Below are 22557 nucleotides of genomic sequence, written 5' to 3' on the forward strand. Positions count from 1 at the left end.
AGCACTCCTCTCTCAGAGTCCCCAAAGTCCAAGGAAATCACTCTCACTTTCCCGTGACGCTCAGTCAAGCAGCTGGATGACCCTGAAGGCCTGGCCGCCAGCCTGGTTTGGCCTCTGGAGGCCTCGGACACCTGAGGACAGAGCGCCCTCCCTGTCTCAGACGCCAGGCCTCGGGCTCAGCGGGAGGGAGGGGAAGCCCTTTCTCAGGGCTCTGCCTGAGAAGGATTTATGGTTTGGCCTGCGATGTGGTGAATTGCTAAATATGCAGATTATGGGTACAAATCCGGGGGTGGCAGGAAAGGCAGCCAGGAGGGTGGGGGGGTGCACTGGAGTCCTGGCCACTGGAACATGTGTGCGGGTGGGGTCCTGGCCACTCCAGATGTGCCCCGCAGATGTTCATGTGGCCTCTCCCGCCTTCTTCGCTCCCCTCCAGCCTCCTCGGCCCATCCATTTCCAGCTCTGGTCCCTGATCTGCCCTGCCCCCAGGGGCCAGTGGGAGACCCTCTTTGAGCCAGCTCCTGTGAGTGACTGGGGGGATAGGTGCATTGAGCAGAGTGGAGAGGAGGCGCACTGTGCTCTGCAGTGCGGGACTCAAGGCACAGAGACCTGGATCTGTAAGCCTCGCCCCGCAGTCTCTTGACCCTGGGACTGCCCTGGTCACAGGGCACAGTCCAATGGCCCAGTAAACCAGGTGGTCCTCGCTGTCGCCTAAAGAGCAATGACAGTTCCAAGAGGCAGAGACACCCAATCCCCTGGGGGCCCAGCTTGAATGCGGGCGGGAGAGCTGGGATTTGAACCCTCGGCTGGGGAGTCTCAAGCTCCCTTCACCACAGCGACCCCAGGAAGTCAGGGCCCTTGTCTGAGAGCACATGGCCTCTGGGGGTGAGGTATGGGGGGGGGTGAGGATCTTTCTTCACCTAGTTGGACTACCTGTGAGAAGGGGAGTCAGCGGCAAGGTTAGGAAGACAGACCGGAAGAGACTCTAAAGGGCCAATACGGGAGTCAGGAAGAGGGGGTATTGGACACCCGCTGCCATTGAGGGGCTTCTGACTCACAGCGACCTTACAGAGTGTCTCCAGAGGCTGCGGACCCTAATGGAAGCAGAGCACTACGTCTTTCTCCTTCAGGAGAGGTGTGGGGGAAAGGCTATCATCCCGTTTCTGGCGGAGAGAACAAGGCACAGAGAGGGCCAGTGACTCGGTCAGGGAACACAGCAAACGGACTCCCTGTCTTGGCTTCTTACTAGCCCGCCCAGTGAGAGGAAGGCGGGGTCGGACACTGAGACCCCAGCCAGGCACCCTTCTCCAGGCGGCAGGTCTCCTGGGACAAAGTGAACCCAACCCAGCCCAGCCTCTCCCCCTGAGGCTAGCCCCCCACTACCCGCCCCCCCAACCCTCTGTGCTGACCTAGGGCCACATCCACCAGCAGTACGGGCTCCCAGAAGGTGTGGCCAAGCCAGCAGGACCAGCCTTCCTCCCATTCCAGCCAATGGTAGCCTCCTCAGGAGAATTCCCTCACCACCAGGTCCCACCCAGCACACTTGCTGGTACTGCGGAGTAATAGTCCAACGGGCCAGAGTTCCCACCAGAGTCCGGTCTCTGGGTGCTGAGCCCCACGGACTTGGCCTACAGGGACCGAGATGGTGGCCCAGATGCAAAGTGCAGCGCTCAGGCCAGTGTAGAAGGGCAGAAGGGAACAAATCAGCTGTCACTGGGTCTATTGCAACTCACAGTGAGCCCGTGTGTGACAGTAGAATTGTGCTCCACAGGGTATTCCATGGCTCTGCCTTTGGAAATTAGATCACCCGCCGGGCCTTTCTCCCAAGGGTATCTCTAGGGGGGGTTCGAGTGGCACCTCTTTCGGTGAGCCGCCAGGATCTTCCTATGTGCACTGCCCAGGAACTCCATCCTAGAAATAGGAACTAAGCCATGGATTCAGAAAGCACAAAGCGCCGAGAAGTGGGTTCCACCGGGCATCTGACTGAACGTGTGCTTTGGGCTGTGCCGTCCTGCATTGCGGGAGACGTGTGGCTCGAGCATGGCTTCGGGTAGCTACCTTCTTCCTTTCCCATTGGGCACTTCTGGAAGAGTCTGATGCAGTGGCCTTTGACCTCATCCACTCATGGACATTACACCCTATGGAAGTTACATAATCGGGTGTCAATTTGAGACTTCAGAGTGAAGGGGTGGAGTTTACCTGTCAATGAGGTGGCAGCTTGATGGCTTCCTTTGGAGGCGCTAAGGAGACAAATAGTTCGCTGGAGGCGGGACACTGACTCCCTCCCTGCTACACATTCCTGTGGACAAGACATATGGAGCTATGCTAGAGCCCTGGAGCTGGAGGAACCACATGGAGACCCCTGCCAGCGCTGAGATGCTTCCACCGCCCCTGGATCCACAAGACGTTCCACCCACTGGCCTGTGATCTTCCTGCTCCCCCTGAGGAGGGGCACAGTGCATTTGGGCCAGATGGCCACCTTTCTATGAGCAGCTGAGCATTACCCAGAATGTCCACTAGGAATCTATCCCATGACGCGGGCAGCCTAGTAAAGGACTCACCATCTAGCACACAGCCAGCACTGATGGAAATGACCCGTCTCTCTTGTTTCCCTTTGCAGAGAGGGTGAGCAATAACTGCGCATGACAGCATGGGTCCGGCGGAGGGGTGGGGGACAGGGGGCATGGGGATGAGGGCTAGGGCTGGTGGGGCCTCAGAGGGGCGAAGGCTCTTAGTCTTCGCACTGATCTGCAGAGCCAGGGCCTGTAACATGCTCCTGGGGGACTCTCAGGTATGGGGGCGTAGGGGGCGGGGCTGGCTGGAGCCTGTGATGGGCTGGGAAAGGTCAGAAAGAAGCCCCTACTTTGGGCATCTACCTGCCCTGCTCTCTGCCCTTGGCCAACAGGGATTTCTTCTTTGTCTTCAGTGAAAACCAAAAAACAAAACCCATTGTTATGGAGAATAGAAAGGCCCCAGAGGGTTTCCAGACAGCCGCATCCTTCTCCCAGAGGGCGGCAGGGAACCTCCAACCTTCCTCAGTGAGTGTTGGGTCCAGGTATGGCCAGGGGGCCCTGCGCTGTAATGTGCTGGCGGACAGTGCCTCGTGTTTGGGCGGAGTCTCCAGGGGAAGGCGGGCTTCTGGGAGCCTGTTCTTTCTAATTCAGGAAGTGCCCGGACAATAAAGACGTCATCGACATACTAACTCACCTCTTCAACGTCTCAAGCACGTTCTGAAGAACGACTTTCCAAATGGAAAGCAACACGGCAATAAAGCGGTCGAGCAAGGCGATCCTACAAGGACGCTGCCAGCAGAGATGGGGGCGGGGAGCGGAAAAATGAGCTCCCCAGGCGACCCTCACACCGCCTTCAGGACGCCCAGTCCCCAAGACTGGGGGTCCACCACTGGGACTCAGAGAAATGACAGAGACACCGTCCCCACGCAACACAACTCACGGCCAAGTCACAGGCACCCTACAGGGCAGAGCTGTAGCCTAGGCTCTGGGGGCTGTGCTGGGACAGGGGGGCTGCTGCGTTGGAACCGCCCTCTTCGAAGCTAGGCTGGTGGCAAAACACAACCCACTGCGCCGCCAGGGTACCCTAAAGACATGGCCATTCAGGGTTAAGGGCCGTCTTCCACCTTATTGACAGCCCTACAGGAAGTCACCCCAGCTCTTTCTCTGACGCACCCCCCCCCAAAAAAAAGGATACTGGTATCTTCCAAGGCCTTTCATTGAACCCAGGGCAGTGGTAGGATTGCCCAGTTGGATTCAGGCCTTACAGAAGCGATGGGGGAGCGAGCTCTCCCTATTTTACAGATGAAGAGCACGGAGGCTTGAGTGGGTACGCGGCGTCCAGTGTCACCCAACTGGAAGAAGCCAGGGAGGAATCCCGGTGCTGGGATCCAAACCTTTTCTCTGAGAGCAAGGGGAGGGGCAGCCAGAGGGGCGTGGCTCGGCCTCCCTCGGCCCCGTTTTACCTTCTAGCGTCAAGGTTGGGTAAGTCCGCCCCTGTGGGAAGTCACCCATCTACCCCATTCATTCACCCAATTGTGCGAGTCTTCCAGAAGGCAAGACTCAAGCTGGGCTCCAGCATAAACCACCAAGCAAAACCTCCAGACAGCGTGGCAGGGTGGAAGGCAGGCCCCCAGTCTCGCTGATTTCTGGGGTCAGGTCCCTCTCCCCTGCTACTTCCCACAATCTCCTCCTCCGGAGAAGAGGGGCAGCTGCCTCCCCTGATCTGCCTCAGATTCCTCTTTGCACCCGAGCAGCCCCCGGACAGGGAAGGGACGGAGGCCGCGCACCCGCCTGCATTTACTGGTGCCTCTCCCTCCCAGCAACTCTCTCCCCGCCCCCAAGGCCTCTGGCCTGGATCCTTCTGGCTGCAGCTCTGCCAGGGACAGGCCTGAGGCAGAGAGCCCCCGGGGAGCCGGGGAGCCGGGGTCGGCCCGGGAGGGGGTGGGGAGGGGAGGGAGCAAAGCCGGGCCAGCCGAGGTGTGTTTTGAAATCTGCTTCCTCTTGGCCACGCTTGAACTTCCAAGCTGTTGAGTTTGACTGACAGGGGGCGGCGGGGGAGAGGGAACGGGGCTCCCCGCGGAGCCCGGGCAGAGTTGGAGGGGCTCAGCAGGGCCCGGGAAGGGGACGGGACGCGGGGGTGACACATCCCCTGCCCCTCCCCCTGCTCACAGCCAAGGGCCTGGGGCCAAGCCGGTCTAGGCGCTCCTTTAAGACCCATCACAGCATCATCCCCAGCCGCCGCCAGGGCTGCGCCGTCCCGGAATGCCTGCTGCCAGCGCTTTAACGGAATGCTTCATAAAGGAGTCCGTCTTCGTAAAAAGCTTAGACTGGTGTCCAGTGCCTAATAAAGGCTATAACATGCGAGTGAAAAAATAATTGAGCTTGCAGGCCTGTTTACTCTCAGCTCTGTCTGACCTGCTCCCTTCCCTTGCTCTGCTGTATCCCAGGGCTGATGCCTTCCAAACTACGTTTCCCAGGCTCCCTCGCCAGCTGGCTTCCTGCTAGTCTTGGGCAATGGGAAAAGCTGGTTGGAGATTGGTGGCCAGGGGGAAGGGTAAAACCAGGGTGCTTCCACCCTTTTGCTTTTGGTGCCTTTGGGCTAAGGGCCTCATCTCTTCTGAGGTTCCAGCTTCTCCCTCTTGATCTAGGTGATGTTGGGGCACCTGAGAACCCTGTGGTTGGCGCCCATTCTGCTTGGCTCTTTCAGCTCTGCCAAGCCCTTTGGAATACCCAAACAACAAATCCCCCACCATGGCGATCAGTTTAACTCTCAAGCCCCTTGTGAACAGAACAAAACAGAACAGCCTTATGGGGTTTTCTTGGCGGCACTCTGTACCATAACAGGTCACCAGGCCTTTCTTTCGCAGTGCTGAGGGTTGGATTCACACCTCCAACCTCCCAGTGAGTAATTGGACTGACGTTTTCTTTGGGACACAGGGGAGCATCCATTTCTCTCTGCTGAACAACGTGGGATGGGTTCTGGTTTCCTGGCTGGATAGTGGCTACTAGAAGCACCTACTAGGTCCCAGCTGATAATCCTGGAAGGAAGAAGGACAACATCCCCCACCCCTCACCCAGACATACGCGCGCGCGCGCGCGCACACACACACACACACACACACACACACACACACACACACCACAACCAGTCTGGGAGGAAACCCTCCAAAGAGGAGCTGGCTCTCCCCCGATCCGGTGAGAGAGTTTTCAGATGCTGCATTAGACACAGCCTCCGAAACCCACAGGAGTAGTTCTGCTATCTTCTGTAGGGTGCCAGTGAGCCAGCATGGAATCCACCGCAGTGAGTGAGTGAGTTTGAGTGAGAGTGAGTGAGTGAGAGTGAGTGAGTGGGAGGGTGGGACATAGTGGGTTACATGTTGGGCTGCTAACTACAAGGTTAGCAGTTCAAAGCCACCAACTGGTCCTCAGGACAAAGAGAAGGTTGTCTGCTCCTATAAAGATGTACGGCCTTGGGAACACAAAGGGGCAGACCTCACAGAGGCAGTCCTGTTCTGTCTTTCAGAGTCGCTATGAGTCAGAATCAGCTCAAAGGTGGGGTACTGGTAGATGGAAAGGGAGGACCACTGAACCTCTCACGTGGTTTCTCAGCCTTGTGGAGATCCGGCAAGGCTCACTACTCCTGTGGTGTGGCAGAGAAAGTGAAGGTCTGAGAAGGCAAGTCTCTTTCCTGAAGGCCACGTGGTCCTGAGGGGCCCAGGCTGCAGAGCTGGAATGGAACAGGACAATGACTTCCCCTGGGTCTCAAAGCCAGAGAAGCCAGGGTGCCTCCTCCCGGGGCTGCAGGCCTCTCTGGAACCACCTCTGCCTGGGAACCTGCCACAGTGTTGCCCACACAGTTCCCCAGGCCCTCTCCCACCCAGCTGCCCAGGAGATGTCAACAAATGGTTCCTTCTGAGCCCACCACCAGGATCTGTCCCTAGCTGACCCCTCCCCATGGCCCCAGGCTCCAGAGACAGCTTTCTCAGGCCCTCTGAGCCCTAGGAAGTAGGGCCCTATAGACCTGGGCCTCATCTTCTCTGAGGTGCAGGTACGAGGGGCCTCTAGGAAGTGGGGCCCTATAAACCTGGGCCTCCTCTTCTCTGAGGTGCAGGTATGAGGGTCCTCTCTAAGATAAGGGGAATGCCCAACCTGCAGCCTAAGGCAAGTCCTAAGATTATGACCAGGCATGTGGGTATGACCTGCTGCCAAGGTCACGCAGTGGGTAGGAGTTAGGGTGTGTGGGTCCCCATCCCTTTCAGAATATAGGGGGTCCTGCAGCAGGGAGGAAGGGCCAGTGCATCCTGGCGAGGAGTCGCAAGGCAGCCAGGGGACAGCTCAGCAGGGCCTCTGGGTTGGGGCAGGTGCTGCCTACGCCACAGTTCTGCACCCCAGGGTCTCACAGAAAGTTGGAGCCCTTGGCTCAGGGAGCTCAGCTGAGAGCGGCTGCGTGGGGTGTGGGGGTAGAGGCTCTGCTTGATGCCTGGCTGCCACTTCCTCAAGCAGGAGGGGGCCCTGAGGCCCAGTGGGGGGGCAGGTGATTTGTTGGGGTGAGGGACTGGAATGGCTTCTTCACAACCATCCCCCTACCTCACCCCCTTCTCCTTTATAGCAGAGGGTCCACCCGGGTCCCAGCAACTAGCATTTAGTAAACTCTCCCTTTGGGTCAGGCTTTTGTCTAAAGGCCTCCACAGCTGTCCCCAATACCCGCAGCTGTCATCCCATGTGTCCTCACAGTAATCCCACGAGGCGGGGGGGCCATCAGCAAGTTGCTGCTGCCAGCTGCCATCCACTTGGCTCAGGACACATGGATAGTCCACCCTCAGGGGACAGAAGGCTGCCCACGCCTGAGCCATCTTCCTGTTGGATAGCGGTCAGACTACCATGATCCCTACGGTTCCATTGGCTGATTTTTAGAAAAGCACCGGGGCTTCCCGTCCACCTGGCGGGCCACTTGTCTGAGTTTGGTTCAGCACCCCAGCCACACACAAGCCCCACTGATAGATGGATGGTAATTGTGCATGAGGTGCGTAGCCAGCATCGAACTCGGGGCTCTGGTGTGGCAGGCAAGAATTCTACCCTTTTGTCAAGCCTGCCTCCTAGAGACTGTGGCCAGAGAGGTGAACTGGCCAACCTCATATATACGCATGCTGCCTCCCCAGAGAAGAACAAGCCGGCGGTGTATGGGCAGCTGGCTCTCCCTTACCTGCGCTCCTGCCAGAAATATCCTGGAAGAATTTCCAGTCCCAGACGCCAGAGACTGCTCTCCTAGCCCAGTGCTTACCCCGGAGCCCGGCAACTAGCGTTTCCTCTTCAAAGCTTATCTCTGGTCAGCCTGCCACGGAGAGCTCTGGTGGCCTAGTGGCGATGCAGTAGGCTGCTAACCACAAGATCTGCAGTTTGAAACCACCAGCTGCTCGGCGGGAAAAAGATGAGGTTTCTATTCTGTATTGAGTTCACCGTCTTGGAGACCCACAGGGGCAGTTCTACCCTGCCCTAGAGGGTTGCTATGAGTCAGAATTGACTCGACGGCAGTAAGTTTGTCTTCTGGTTTGGGAGTCTGCCCATACAGTTAAGCTACTGATACCCTAAGGCTGATGAGAGGCATCCCCGAGTGGTGCAAAGCATTGTCATGCTCAACTGCTGACCAGAACCTTCCTAGAAGTGTCACAGAAGAAAGACGTGGCCACCCCCTCCCAAAAGGTCACAGCAAAGCTGTGCATCACAACATGTGGCATCTCAGAATCAACTGAGAAGCAGCCGGGTTGGCGTTGTTGCTGTTTCCTAGGCCCATCTCGCTCATGAGTGACACCGTGCTCCTGTTTTCTCTCTCCCCTGCCAGGACAGAAGAGCCCTGGTGGCGTAGTAGTTAAGCATTAGACTACCAACTGCAAGGTCAGTAGTTCAAAACCACCAGCCTCTCCGTAGGAGAAAGATGAGGCTTCCTACTCCCTTAACGAGTTATAGTCTCAGAAACTCAGAGGCAGTTCGAATCTGTCCTATAGGGTCGCTATGAGTCCGCACCAACTCGATGGCAGTGAGTTTGGCTTTTGGCTCCCCAGGGCACAAGCACCCAAAGAAATCTCCCCTAAGCGCACCAATACAGCAATGTGAGTATATATGCTTGAGAAGGCCATTCTGTGCGGTCCCTCCTGGAAGAACACACCAGGACCCGCGCCAAGGGAATTGAAGAGAGCAGAGAAATTGAAACGGCAGGAGGTGGAGTTGGCATGAGGATTCAATTCAGTTGAGGCCGGAGCTTTGAGCTGGCCTCGTGGTCACTTGTTGAGTGGAGTTGGGTGGGTGGTGGCTGGCGTAGAGTGAACCAGTTCCATCATTGCAGAGTTCCTGGGGCTGGCGCCAACTTGTGGTGAGCATGGCTGAGGACCTGCACTTTTAACTTGACTGAACTGAAGGGTAAACAGCCCTCCGGGTGCCTTGGGGCTACTGAATTGGACAGGGGAAGTCTAGATGGCAAAGGTGTTCTGAGAAGTCTTGGTTTCCCTCCTCCCCAACTCCCTCCTCTACAAAACATGGTGCCTGGCAGCAGAAGCCGATTGGGATGGGCTGCTTACCTCGAATCTGCCTGGTAGTTCAGACTCCCTCAGCAGTTCTGTGGAAGAAAGACCAGGCAAACTTCCTGTGATGGGTAGATTTGCTCTCTGATGATGGGACCAACGTGTGCCTGCTAGTTCTCTGCCTCAACTCGTGAGCTACACTATCACAGGACTGCCAACCTGTGGATCCTGTTGCTAGAGCCTGAAGTTCCTTTGAGACCTGCTTCTCCACACTGCTGGTGTACACATCACTTGGGCTTGGGACTGTCAGATCCTGTCATCTTGCTGACTGTTGGTGACCTACCCTGTTGTTTGCTGCCAGTGGCCGGACTGCCTGCATTGCCCTACAGAAGACTCAGCTGTCTGCTTCCTTGACCTTGGACCCAACAGACCTTGTGAGTTGAAGGATTTCCAGTAGTTCCACAGAAGTGAGTTGAACTGAGCCCTCTGTACTGCTGTGTGGACTAATAGCAGTTATATTCCTTTATGCCATATCTATCTATCTATCTATCTATCTATCTATCTATCTATCTATCTATCTATGTATCTAATCATAAGTGTCCTGGTTTTGTTTCTCTAGAGAACCCTGTCTAAGATACTTCCTATAAAGGTTACGGCCAAGAAAACCCCATGAGCAGTTCTATTCTGGTGACCCATGGGATCCCCATGAGTTGGGGATCAATTCCATGACAGCTAACATCAATGCTGAGGTCCGAACAGACCACCCCTAGTAGAAAGCCCTACGGAGTCAAGCCCCTGCTGCCCCTTCCTTCCTTCACCTGGCCTCCACTAAGTCCTACCACGTAGCAGCCTTAGCCTTAGCCTTAGCCTTAGCCTGCCCGCACCTTCCAGCGGCCTGGCTCCCGAGCTCTGCCTGGAGGACTTCTTACCCATCGAGCCATCCTACTACCTTTGGACTCTGCACCCGCTGCTTGCTGTTCCTCTGCTGAAATGCTCTCCCTCATCTCTCTTCCTATGTGCTCCCCCACTTCAGTCTCACCCTGGACTCAGTTACGTTGTGGGAATCCCCCTGGCTCCCAGGGTAGGGTAGGTTTCCTTGTTTGTCTTCTAAGAGCCCCTGTATTTCTGCTCGGTCATATTCATTCACACCTTCATTTTTCTGTTCAGTGCTCAAACATTTATTGAGCACCTACTACAGGCCAGGTGTGTTGGGCTGGGTTGTGTAGAGAAGCCAATGCTCATCAAAGTCAAAGAAAGAACTTTAGAGCAAGAAGTCATTTTCTAACCGCCCCAGCCAACTCAAGTTCCTGCAGCCTGTGCCAGCCAGCACCCTCTTCAGACTCACGTAGCTGTGGGCCGATGGTGTAGATTCAGATGTAGAAAGGCAGAAAGGTCTGGCGGGAAGCAGGGAGAACACAGGCCCATGAGTGGGGAGTTTTATGGACCCCAGCTTCACTGGAACATGGCAGGGCACCACCAGCTCTCAGGCTCAGTGGCCACCCCTGGAGGCAGACACAGACTCCAAACAAGGAGGAAGTTGAGGAGGTCTAGAGAGATTCCCAGAGTTTCTCTCACCCAAAAGGCCCCACCCTCTGGCAGGCATCATGAGGCTGGGGCCTGACTGCCAGGTTGGACTCCACCCCTCTGCTTTCATCCCGCTGCAAGTGGACATCAAACCTCACTGCCTCACCAGGAGTCTCTGGATGGTGTACATGGCTGACGCTTGGATGCTACCGAAAAGGTCAAAGGTTCAAGTGCACCGAGAGGTGCTGGGCAGAAATGACTGGTGATAGGCTTTCAAAGCCCAGGGAGCTGTACAAAGCGAGTGGAGCTGGGCAAACACTTGGGAGGGGCCACAGGGAGGCCCCTGGGAGGTGCCCAGCCCTATTTACCTACCCAGAAGTGCTCAGGGGCCACCACATAAAGGCCGGCCCTCACACCCCTCCATGTATGACCCCAAGGCTCCATGAGCCCCTGGGGCCCAGCTTGGTTCCCCCTGGGCAAGGCAGCACAGGCCGGAAATCCAAGGGAGCGGACATCAAACCCTCCCACGGCAGGCCTGGCCCCAGCCCCTCTGCTGGCCCTTAACGAAGCCATAAATCCCGGGCCGGGGCAGCTTGAGGGGCGGGGTCCCTGCACATGTCCCCATGGCCGGACAGAGGCCGGCATCTCTGGCTGGCGGTGACTGAATGCCCCGACACCCCATCACTCATCGCCTGTGCCCCGCTGGCCCCGCCACGGCAGCAGCCCATCCATCTCACCCACAGGCTTTCAAGTCCGGCCTGCGGCCCCTCTGCTTAGTGTTAAGATGAGTCCGGCTCACGCGGACTGTTCTTATTTATCTTTGGGCTGGTCCCCCAGCGGCCATTACTCTGCGGGGCGGCCCCCGACATGCACTCCTCTACGGGCTGCCTCCCCCACCCCCTGCCTCCAGCCGTCTGGAGAAGGCTAGAATCCCACGCCTGTTAGGAGGGCGTTCTGCCCCTGCTAGCTGCCAAGGAATCGGCTCACGGGGTGGGACCCCAGGCTCCATGGAATGAAACACTCCCCTGCCCGGACTGACTCCATGAAGGGTCTGGACGGACGGGTGTGATTCAAAAGGCTTTTGTTGGCTGGTTTTCCAGGGTCACCAGGGCTGTCTCCCTAGTCTACCTTAGTCTGGAAGTTCAGCATCATAACATCCCAGAAGCCTCCATGGACAGATGGGGGGTGGGCTGTGCATCCCCACTGCATGGGTGTAGGATCCGGTCCCTGGTTCCCACCTGAAAGGGGAGAAGCCTGCCACTGAAGCCCCCCCCACCCCCATACCACCTAGCAGTAATAGAAACTGAGGCACAGAGAGGGGAAGGGACTGGCCCCAAGGCACACACATAATGCAGGATGAGTCCTCAGGCCAAGTCATGCAAGGCCTCCTGGGCCGCGCTATTGTTGCCCTGCAGGATGGACAAGTCTCCCGATTGATGGGAGGCCCCCCAGCAGGACTTATGAATCCTCGGTGTCCCTTCCAGCACCCATCCCTCCCAGGGCCCTAGAGCTCTGGCGTAGGAGTGACCTTTGCCTTGGGGCTTAGGGCCGGGTGGTTCTGGGGTGAACCTTGGCTTAAACCTGGCTCTTCCACCCCCCAGCTGGCGCCCTTGAGTGAGTGGGTGATTTGCAGTGACTCCGTCTCCTCTTCTGTAAAATGTGGACAATATTAAGCTGTGAGGTGAGGCCAGGAGGGAGAAGCCCCAGGCTGCTAGCTGCAAGGTCGGTGGTTCAAACAGACCTTGGGTGGGAGAATGATGAGTCTGCTCCCATAAAGACTTACAGTCTTAGAAGCCCTGCAAAGGGTCGCTTCGAATAGGAACCGACCCACTAGCAGGCGTGGGTGGATAAGGACATACCTGGAACTGTCTGGAATCCTGCTGCTGGTAGAGGCTGAGCTCCATCAAGGCCAGTGTGGCAGTTACATCATCTGGTGCCAACTTGAGAAAAGGAAGAGAGAAGGAGTGAGTTTAGCCTGTCAATCAGGTCGCTGCTTAATGGCCTCATGTGGAGGCGCTGCAGAGATAAATAGCTCGCTGGATATGGGGCATAGACACTCTATGCTATCGGACATATGGGCTAATGTCGGATTTGTGGACTTGATCTGGACTGGGCTGGGATGTTTACTCAATATTCAATTGCTCTTGTATATAAAGCTCTTTCTTATACACATATAAGTGTCTATGAATTTGTTTCTCTAGTCAACCCGGACTAACACAGCCAGTGACTATACGTGGGTCACCCACACCCTCTGAGGGCTCTCAACGTAGGCTACTCAGAGTGGGGGTGGGGAGACCCCATGTCCACTCCAACAGTCAGAGGCCCTTATGGGCATGACACATTTCACTGTGGCCGGGGACTCCTGGCCGGATACTGTCATCTCTTGAAGGTGACAGGGACTTTGATGCCCCAGTGTACAGACATCATCTTCTCTGAGGGCCAGCGTGATGGCCATGGGTGTCTTTAAGGAATGAGAAAGGGAAATACGTGAATGACTACTTTACAGCCAAGTTTGTTGAAGACATAGAATCGTCCAGCACACAGGCTAATGAAAGAGCTAATTTAGTGGAGCTGAGCCCCACGCTGCCTCCAGGCCCACATCACACAGAGCTACTTGGTCTGACCTTCCTGATGGCCTTTCAAGCCATCCCCTGGCTTGCCCGTGGTCAGAAGGGGACAGGCACTCCCTGCTGTGGAGGCAGAGGCCGTGGGAGAAGCCACTGAGTACTGACTTCGGGGTCAGACAGGCCTAGGTTCTGGGCTGACTCTGCTACCTGCTGCTGGCCAGGTATGTATGTCGGCGAGGAGTGGGTGACCCTGTGTGTGTGTGGGAGCGGGGGGCATTCAGAAGCCGTTCTCTGGGTGTGGTGATGGCACTCATGCCCAGGTCAGGGATGGGCTCTGGCATGTTTCAGCTCCCCAGATTCTGCCATTCACACCCTCTATCCGCAGTGTCTGCCCAGAAGGCAGGAACATTCCAGAACAGCTCCCTCGTCTCCTGCTGCTGCTGCCCAGATGGGGACATGTCCTCGCTGTCCTGTGAGTTCTTTTGTGTCTCTGGGTACAATCCCCTTTGGCCTGCGGTTAAGGGAGAGGAAAGAAAGGTTTGGGGGGTGGGGGTTGGGGGCGGGCACTGGAGCTCAGCCCAGCCAGCCAGCCAAGCCTCCATTTCCATACCTGTGTGGAACCCTGGTGGTGGAATGGTGATGAGTTGGGCTAAGAACCCCATGGTCAGCATTTCAAAACCACCTCAGGGAGAAACACGGAGCTTTCTACTCCTGTAAGCAGTTATAGTCTTGGAAATCTGCGTATGCGTGTATGCGCGCGCGTGCGTGCGCGCCAGGGCTGGGGGTGGGCTGTGAGTCAGCTTGGATTCAAGGACAGTGAGGATGTCTTGCTTGCGTTAGTGAGGCAGGGTCTGACTGGCAGACACCTTTTCTGGATTCAGGGCTGAACGACAAGTCTCTGTGACACTCTTAGCACACACACCCCCACCCACCCTGGTAGTGGCAGTCCCCACAGAGTCAGCACCAGGAGACCCGAGTGCGTCTCGGAAAAGGAAAGGGACTTGCCCCAAGCCACACAGGAAGAAACGCAGAGGTGCCCAGCGCAGCCCCTAGCTCACCTGCTAGGTGGCACCACGTGCAGCAGGCGGAGCTCCTGGTTGTAGAGAAGCTTCCGTCTTCTTCTGTCCCCACCTTCTCCTCCATTCCTTCCTGCTTCCCTCCCTTCCTTCCTCTTCCTCTCTCTTGTACTCCCAATCCTCAAATGCTTGCATGGATCAGCCCCGGTCCCAGACCCTGGACACTCAAGATGCACCGACCACGCCTCTGTGAGCCAGATTCACATGGAAGCCCCCCGACCTGACCCGGCTGGCCCTCAGGAGTCCTGATTCTCCCTGGAGCTCAGCTCTCCCTCTTCCCCACATGCCACGCCCAGGAAGTGAAGGGGTTAAAATGCCCAGGGCTGGCAGGCTGGCTGCCTCCCCCAGCTGGCTCAGCCAGCTTCGGGGGGCCTTGCCTTGTGTCTCTTCTCTTCCTCCTCTCTGCCTTTTCTTCCCTCCTTAAGGAACACATGTCACTCGCCATAACTCATGTGCTTAAGATAACCATGACCATATGCCTAATGGGATGTAATAAAACCGCTGCTAACCTGGCCCGGCTCGCAAAGTTCTCCCCCTCTCGCCCACTCGGCCGGCCTGTCTGAAGACCTGCCTGCCAACGGGCTGCCCCCCAGCCCTCCAGCTCACGGAGCAAGCGCGGGGCAGCTCAGTCAGTCACTGGCTGCTTCGTTCAATTCGTTCATCCATCATCGTTCTTTGAAGGACGGTGCTGGCGAGCATCACAGCGAAAGCACCCTGGACTGCCAAAGGAACAAGGACATGCCGCCAGAAAGCTCCTTCGAGGCACGGGCGGTGAGACGTCCTCTCACGTCCTTTGGACTGGTTGTCAGGAGAGACCCGTCCCTGGAGAAGGACATACGTTGGGTAACGCAGGGGCCAGCGCCCAAGAGGACGCCCTCAACGAGATGGATTGACACCGCGGCGGCAGCCATGGCCTAAGCCGTCACAACGGTTGTGCGGGTGACGGAGCCCTGGGAGGTGCTTTGGCTGCGTACACAGGGTCGCAGTGAGTCGGAACTGGCCCGACAGCACCTAACAGCAACAACATCTCCATGCCAGACACATCACAGAGCTGGTGGGCAGGGCAGACGTCTGGTAGCGGGTGATTTCATGGTGCCCCGCAGCCCGTTCTGACTCACAGCAACACTGCCCGGTCCTGTCGAGGGTCTCCCTCTCTTTTGCAGACCCTCCACTTGCCAAGTCAGATGTCCTTCTCTAGGGACTGGTCTCTGTTGAGGACATAACCAAAGCCCTGGAGGTGAAGTCTCGCCATGCCTGCTTTCTCACAGGACTTCTCCCCACAAAGGTCTGTTCCTTAGGGTTACGGCAGCCCATCGGAAGCTGCAGGGCCGGGAGGAGGGAAACCAGCTCAGCAGGATGACCCGCTGTCCAGTGACCTGACAGGGTTCTAAGCGAAGGTGTCGGAAGAGGAGCCTGCAGACCCAGTGCGTTCCCTGCAGAGAACAGGGGTGCCTGTTGGTGTTACTCCAGCTCAACAGGACAAGCAGATTGTCTCTGATGTTCCACAGTGGTATGAACGAGTGTGTGTGTGTGCGTGCATGAGAGAGAGAGAGAAAGAGAGAGAGAGAGAGAGAGAGAGAGAGAGAGAGAGAGAGAGAGAGAGAGAGAGAGAGAGAGAAATGTATACATAGCTCCACTCACGGAAGGGCAAAAGAAGGGTGAGGGGCCCTGGTGGTATAGCAGTTACGTGTTGGGCTGCTAATCTCCAGGTCAGCAGTTCAAACCCACCAGCCACTTCTGGGGAGAAAGATGAGGCTGTGTGTGTGTGTGTGTGTGTGTGTGTGTGTGTGTGTGTGTGTGTTTCTATGTCTGTAGGCTGGGCAGTGGGTATCCAATGAAAAGCTCTAGGAAGCCCTTGCACCGAAGGCTGGAGGGGTGGGCTTCCAGGTGAAGGTAGAGGGGCCAGGGAGGGGTCTGCATTCTAGAAGCGGCTGCCTCAAAGGCTCAGCCAGCAGGGCTTGGGGTGGGAGGAGCAGGCCTCTGGGATGGTCCTTCTCTAAGACTGGTGCTGTGAGCTGCCTTCAAGTGGATTCCACCCCTGGCAACCTGTGAGTACGGACTAGACCTGCCCCCACCCCAGCCCCACCCATCCAGTCCTAGCTTCTGAGGTATCTCTGGGTGGGCCTGAGCAGCCAGCCTTCCAGTGTGACATCAATCGCACCCCACACCTTCTCTGTCTCAGGAAACTGGGAGATACTATGTCTTCTCTCTGGTCCAACTTCACACCGATGTGGACCCAACACCCATTCAGAGGAACACTACCACAGGGTAGTAGACACAGTAAGAGTGGAGATTCAAACCCCATGGGCAGGAAGCTGACTCGGAAGGTATCAGCGCCCCATCACAGGCCAGCAGCCAGTGAGCTTGAGTCTCCAAGTGTCAAGAAACTCCCCACCCACACCCCCAGCTCCAGCCCTTGCCCCACCACCCCAGCAAGGACCTCACCCCCTGCTCTGGGCTATCCCACCCAGCAACCAGAGGGATCCTTAAAAAAAAAAGCCATGTGAGCTGGCCACTCCCCAGAGCTACCTGGCTTACTCCGAACACTGGCCCTGCATGAGCTGGTTTCTTCTTCCGGCTCCCTGCCCCCCATCTTTCTGACCTCTCCCCTCACCCACTGGGACACCCGGAGCATGCACTTCCACTCAGGGCCTCTGCACCTACGACTCCTTTTGGAAGTGGAGGAGAAAGAGAAAGGGCCCTGGTGGTGTACCCTCTCCCCACATCCCTGTTACCCTAGGGGCTCCCGGCCCTCACTGCATTCAGGTCTCTGCCCAAATCTCTCTTATTGGCTTGTCTCTCTTACTGGCTTCTTCCTCAATTGTACTGACCGTGTATGAAGAGGAACCCTGGTCAGTGCAGCGGGCCACACCCTGAGCTACTCACCACAAAGTCAGCATCTCAAATCTGCCAGTTGTGCTTTGGGAGAAAGAGGCAGCCTTCTGCCTCAGTAAAGATTTACAGTATTGGGACCCCATGGGGGACCATTCTCCTCTGTCCTGTAGGGACATCTGTGTATGGAATGGGGCACTCTAGTTGTTGGGGATCCCAAGGACCCTTCCACTTCTGGGTCTCCTTGTCCATGTCCCTCACCCTCCTACTTCTAGGATTACCCTCCTATTCCTTGATGAAACACAAAGGAGTAAGATGGGGGGCAGTGGGGTGGTCAGCTCCTCCATGGCCAGCTCAGCCCTCCATGTGTTGTCGGTCTGTCCCTGCTGCCTTGCCCGCTACCGAGTGTATGAGAAAGGGGGCCCGGGGCTGATTTATGCCGCTGACAGAAGATCTCAGGGATTGGAAACATGAAAGTGTAACAGTGGCCCACCCCCCCGCATAAGTGCACGCGGCTCAGGCTCGGAGAGGGGCGCATGGCCGTGCTGACAGCCCAGTGTCCGTGATGGATGTGGCCCTGGACGCTGTGCTTGGGGTGCCTCAGCCTCTCCTCGGGGGGTGGGGGCATGGACGTGGAGACTCTGAACATCCCCCCTCCCCCACCAACTTTGCAGCCAAAGGAGCTTAAGGCAAATCCGAGTGAAGAGCCCCAGCAGCTGTGTGCAGGGCTGGTTCCAGGTGTGCAGAGACCAAGCCAGCTATGGAGGATGTTCTAGAGGCCGAGCGTGGAGCCAGTGAGGACCCAGGTGACTGGCTCCCAGCCTGACCTGGCCATCAACTGCCACCTCAAGCAACCCCCCTCAGCAGGACAATGTTCCTAGAAAAGAGTAGATTTATTTTCCCCTTCCTACAAAGCTTTTCAAGCTCCCTTTGTTTCCACACTGGAGTCTTGGTGCCACCATGGCATTGAGCTGCTAACTGGAAGGTCAGCAGTTTGAAACCCCCAGCCATTCGGTGGGAGAAAAATGAAGCTTTCTATTCCCGTAAAGAGTTACAGTCTCAGAAACTCACAGGAGCAGCTCTGTTCTGTCCTATAAGGTGCTCTGCGTCATGATCAACTTCACGGTGGTGAGATTTTTGTATTTCCACTTGTGAAATAAGGCTTCAAACAGATCCAGGAACAAGCCAAACCAGTTGTCCTCCAAGCCAACTAACTGCCCAGAGGATGTTCTTTGGCTGTAAAATGAAGAAGCAGACCACCAGGCCTTTCTTCCGTGGCTCGGCCGGAAGAGTTTACGCTCCAGCCTTTATGAATCAGGGACTGCAAATGTCACAGCTGCCAGAGAGGCCAGGGCAGTCTTGGCCTGAATGAGGGATGGATGCTGGACAGGAGCTATAGCAAAGTTGTTTGTCTCGGGTGGTACCTGGACCCCGACCAACAGAGCTCTGGTCAGTGCAGACTGCAGGCTCAGAGCAGAACAGACCTTTTGCTATGGAAGAGACATTGTTCTTATGTGGACGCTCCCCTTCCAAAGACTCTGATGACTAGGTACAATTTCCCAATGATGTTGGCTGTGTCCAGCCTGAGGAACCCAGATGACTAGGTACAATTTCCCAATCATGTTGGCGGCATCCAGCCTGAGGACGTCCATTAACTCAGCAGCCATTTATCAAGAGGCTAGCACGTGTCAGGACCTGGTTGGGGCCGTGCTAGACAATCTGGATGCAAATGGATCTAGCACCGCTCAACTTCGACCAACTGCTCATCAGATCGATGGAATGGACAAAAGCTCTGAGGTCTGAGGGTCGAGTAAACTTCACAGAACTTTCCAGAAGCAGCCCAGGGAGGCAATGCCAGGAACAGCAGCCAGAGGCTCGGAAGGACCTGGGAAGACTGGCCTATGAGGGGACTCTTGTCCTACAGGCTCTGGGGGAGCTGGGGACAGAAGGGCCCAAAAGTGCCCTGAGGTACTATGGGGACCAGGGGTGGAGGAGCTACCCTGACAGGTCACGTGGGCAGTTGTCCAGTCAGCGGGAAGGAGCTGTTGAGACCACGAGCACAGGTAGAGGCTGAGGGGAAGGAAAAGATGGTGCTTCTCGGGGAATTTCTGGGGCATTTCTGTCCTGGTCGAGACCACCTGGTGGCAAGCCAGAGAACCCAAGGCTGATTGTGTTAGTCTTTGTTGACTAGAGAAACAAATTCGGAGACACTCATAGGTGTGTAAGAGAAAGCCTTATATCAAAGAGCAAGTGTGTATTAAGAAAACATCCCAGCTCAGTCCAGATCTAGTCCATAAGTCCAATATTAGCCCATATGTCCGATACTAGTCCATAAATCCCTCTTTAGACTCATGCAGCCATGCAATGATGTCGAATGCGGGAAGATCACAGGCCATTGGGTGGAAAGTCTTGTGGCTCCAGGGGTGGCAGATCTCTGGTGTGGATCTCTGCATGGCTCCACCAGCTCCAGGGCCCTGCTGTCATCAGTGAGGGTCCATGTGGCATGTCAATAGGAATGTGAAGCAGAGAGTGTGTGTGTCCCGCCTTCCAGGGGGAAGACATTCCCAGAAGCCATGGGAGAAAGTCATGCCCACACAGAGGCATCATTGGTTGGTGACCTGATGATTGACAGGCTAGACTCCACCTCTTCACTCCAGTTGACAGGAGAGTATGTAACCGGCCACAATGACTGGTTCAAGCCTAGGAGGGCTGGCAAACAAGGCTTGGGGGCTAGCCCTGAGAAACAGGCCAAAGGTATGTTTCAGGGAATCCCTGTGAAGACAATACCACCAACACCAGCCCCAAGCAGGCCTTGTGTGCTCAGCAACCCTGCTGTGACCAGACACCATGGCTCATTGTGGACAGCACAGCATCCTGAAAACAAGGATCATGCTCTCCGTAACAGGGACTGGTTGCTGGGGCGAAGGCCATGCTGTGTGGAAAGCACCTGGCACAGACCCACTGAGCCTTCTCCATCCTCTTCATCACCGCCGTTACCGCCCCACCATCAGTCTCCCCAAGCCTATTGTTTCTGTTTGTCTGAAATAAGTTGCGGACATTGAAGACTCAAAGTCCACCTCAGTTTGACTTTTCCTCCGGTTTTTTTTTTCCCTTTTCTTTAAGTTGCTCAGATTGCTCTTTAGGTTTGAGGGGTAAGAAATCTGGAGGACTTCTTGTTTTTTGGTTTTTAGAGAAATGTACTGTTATATAGATTATACAGTCCGTCTCGAGACACAAAAGCAACACCAATATCCTGTTGAAACTTCCATAAATGTGGTTCTCGCCCTGTCCTTCCTCCGGCCTTCCTCAGCCCTTCGCACAATAAGCCATTTGCGGGCGAGGCCCATTGCTGCACACACAGTGCCCTCACCGACTCTGGATGCATTGTTGGGCCCCTGTGGTAGTCACATAATCTGGTGTCAATTGGGGACTTGAGAGGATTAAGAATGAAGAGGTGGAGTCTACTCTGCCAATCGGGTCATTGTCATTGAGGCTTCCGTGTGGGCATGGCTTTCCCCTAAAGAATCTGGGAATTCCTTTATTTCTGCCTTGGAGGTAAAGGACACTTCTCTCTCTGTAACTCCCTGGCAGACATTGCAGGTGACAAGACACATGGAACTACCTAGTTCTCTGAGCTTGAGAAGCCACATGAACCTATCCTGATGCAGCTAGACCTCTGAAGCCAAAGAAACCATGTAGAGGCCAGTGCTGAGATGCTTACACCGCCACTGGATCCACAAGACTTCCCACCCACTGGCCTATGATTGCCCTGCATTCGGTGTCATTTCATGTGTTTCATGAGTCTAAAGAGGATTTTATAGATTGGTATGAGACATATTGGCTAATGTAAGACTTATAGGCTTAGACTGGACTGGGTTGAGATGCTTTCTTTCTTTCTTTTTGAATAATTTTATTGGGGATTTGTACAACTCTTATCACACTCCATCCATCCATCCATTATGTCAAGCACATTTGTATGTTTGTTGCCAAGATGCTTTCTCAGTGTACAGTGTGGTAATCACCTCATCTGGTGTCAGTTTAAGGATTAAGAGTGTAGGGGTGGAGTCTAGGCTGTCAATCTGGAGATAGCCAATGAGACTTCTGTGTGGGCATGGTCTTCTCCTGAGAATCTGGGACTTGCTCTTTGGAGGCAGAAGACATCTCTCTCTCTCTCTCTGCTACTTCCTGGGAGACATTGCAGAAGACAGGCCACATGGATGCAAACAGACCTCAGAAGCCAGAGAAGCCACCCCTGCCAGCGCTGAGACGCTTACAACGCCACTGGACCTAAAGACTTTCTACCCACTGGCTTGTGATCGTCCTGCATTGGGCTTCATTGCATGTTTCATGAGTCTGAAGAGGACTTTATAGATTGGTATGGGACATATGGGCTAATATCAGACTTATGGACTTGATATGGTCTGGGCTGGGATGTTTTCTCAATGTTCAATTGCTCTTATATATAAACCTCTCCCTGATATATATGTGTGTGTTTATGAATTTGTTTCTCCAGTCTACCCAGACTAACACATGCAGTTACCCTTTATATAAAACTCTCTCTTAAACACATAGGAGTGTCTCTGGATTTGTATCCCTAGTCTACCCAAACTAACACAGGCCTCAACCACCCCGTAGCCTGAGCCGGGGCCCAGCAAGGGCCTGAGCATAACTGAGTGGATGGGTGGGTGGATGGGGCTGTGGAATGATTGACAAGTGGAGCACGATTTCAAGCTCGACCTCTGTTTTCATTCACTGAAGACAAAAGGAGACCAGATGTCTCCCCAGTCACACAAGGATGCCCAGGGATGGGCGAGACACCATCTGAGGACCAGCTCTGTCTCTAGTCCAGACGACGGCCTGACGTTGCTGAGGGTCTGGAGGCTCCGCGGAGGGCTGGCAAGTGTGGCTGAAAGGTTGGGTACTTGCACCTCAGCTGACGGGCAGATGTGCACACGTGAGGGCCACCAGGGTTGCATGAGCCTCAGCTTTGGGGTCCACTCGGGGCACGTTTTCCACGCATGGGACTCGCAGCCTGACATGGCCTCCTAGACTGTGTCAAAGACCATTGGAATGCACCCAGTGTTCTAAGGGTTCCTCCACCTCCCAGAATCCCTTGCAGCTGAGGTGAGGCCATGCAACTCCTTCTGGCCCTGGGCTGCATGGGAATCCTAGATGCCACTTCCAGGTGGAGGCAGTTAGAGCTGGCGTACTCCTGCCCATGCGCCCCGGATGAGGCAGTTCATGCCCAATGGAAGTTCCCATGAGATAGCAGTACATTATTATTGTGCTATGTCCCTGCAAGTCAGCGTGTATCAGTCACCACAGCAGACGCTCCCCAGCGTGTATCAGTCACCACAGCAGACTGCGGAGTTCAGGGGCACAGTGGCTAAATGCTATGCTGTTAAGGAATGCCCCTCCTCCCAGGCACTCCGTGGGAGAAAAGATCACAGTCTTGCAATCCTATGTGGGGGCTGCCCACAGAGGGCAAGGTGATAGAAACTTCTTAGACACAGCCAAACACCTAGAGCAGCGG

The sequence above is a fragment of the Tenrec ecaudatus genome, chromosome 4, assembly GCF_050624435.1.
Source record: "Tenrec ecaudatus isolate mTenEca1 chromosome 4, mTenEca1.hap1, whole genome shotgun sequence".
In the NCBI taxonomy this organism is placed as follows: Eukaryota; Metazoa; Chordata; class Mammalia; order Afrosoricida; family Tenrecidae; genus Tenrec; species Tenrec ecaudatus.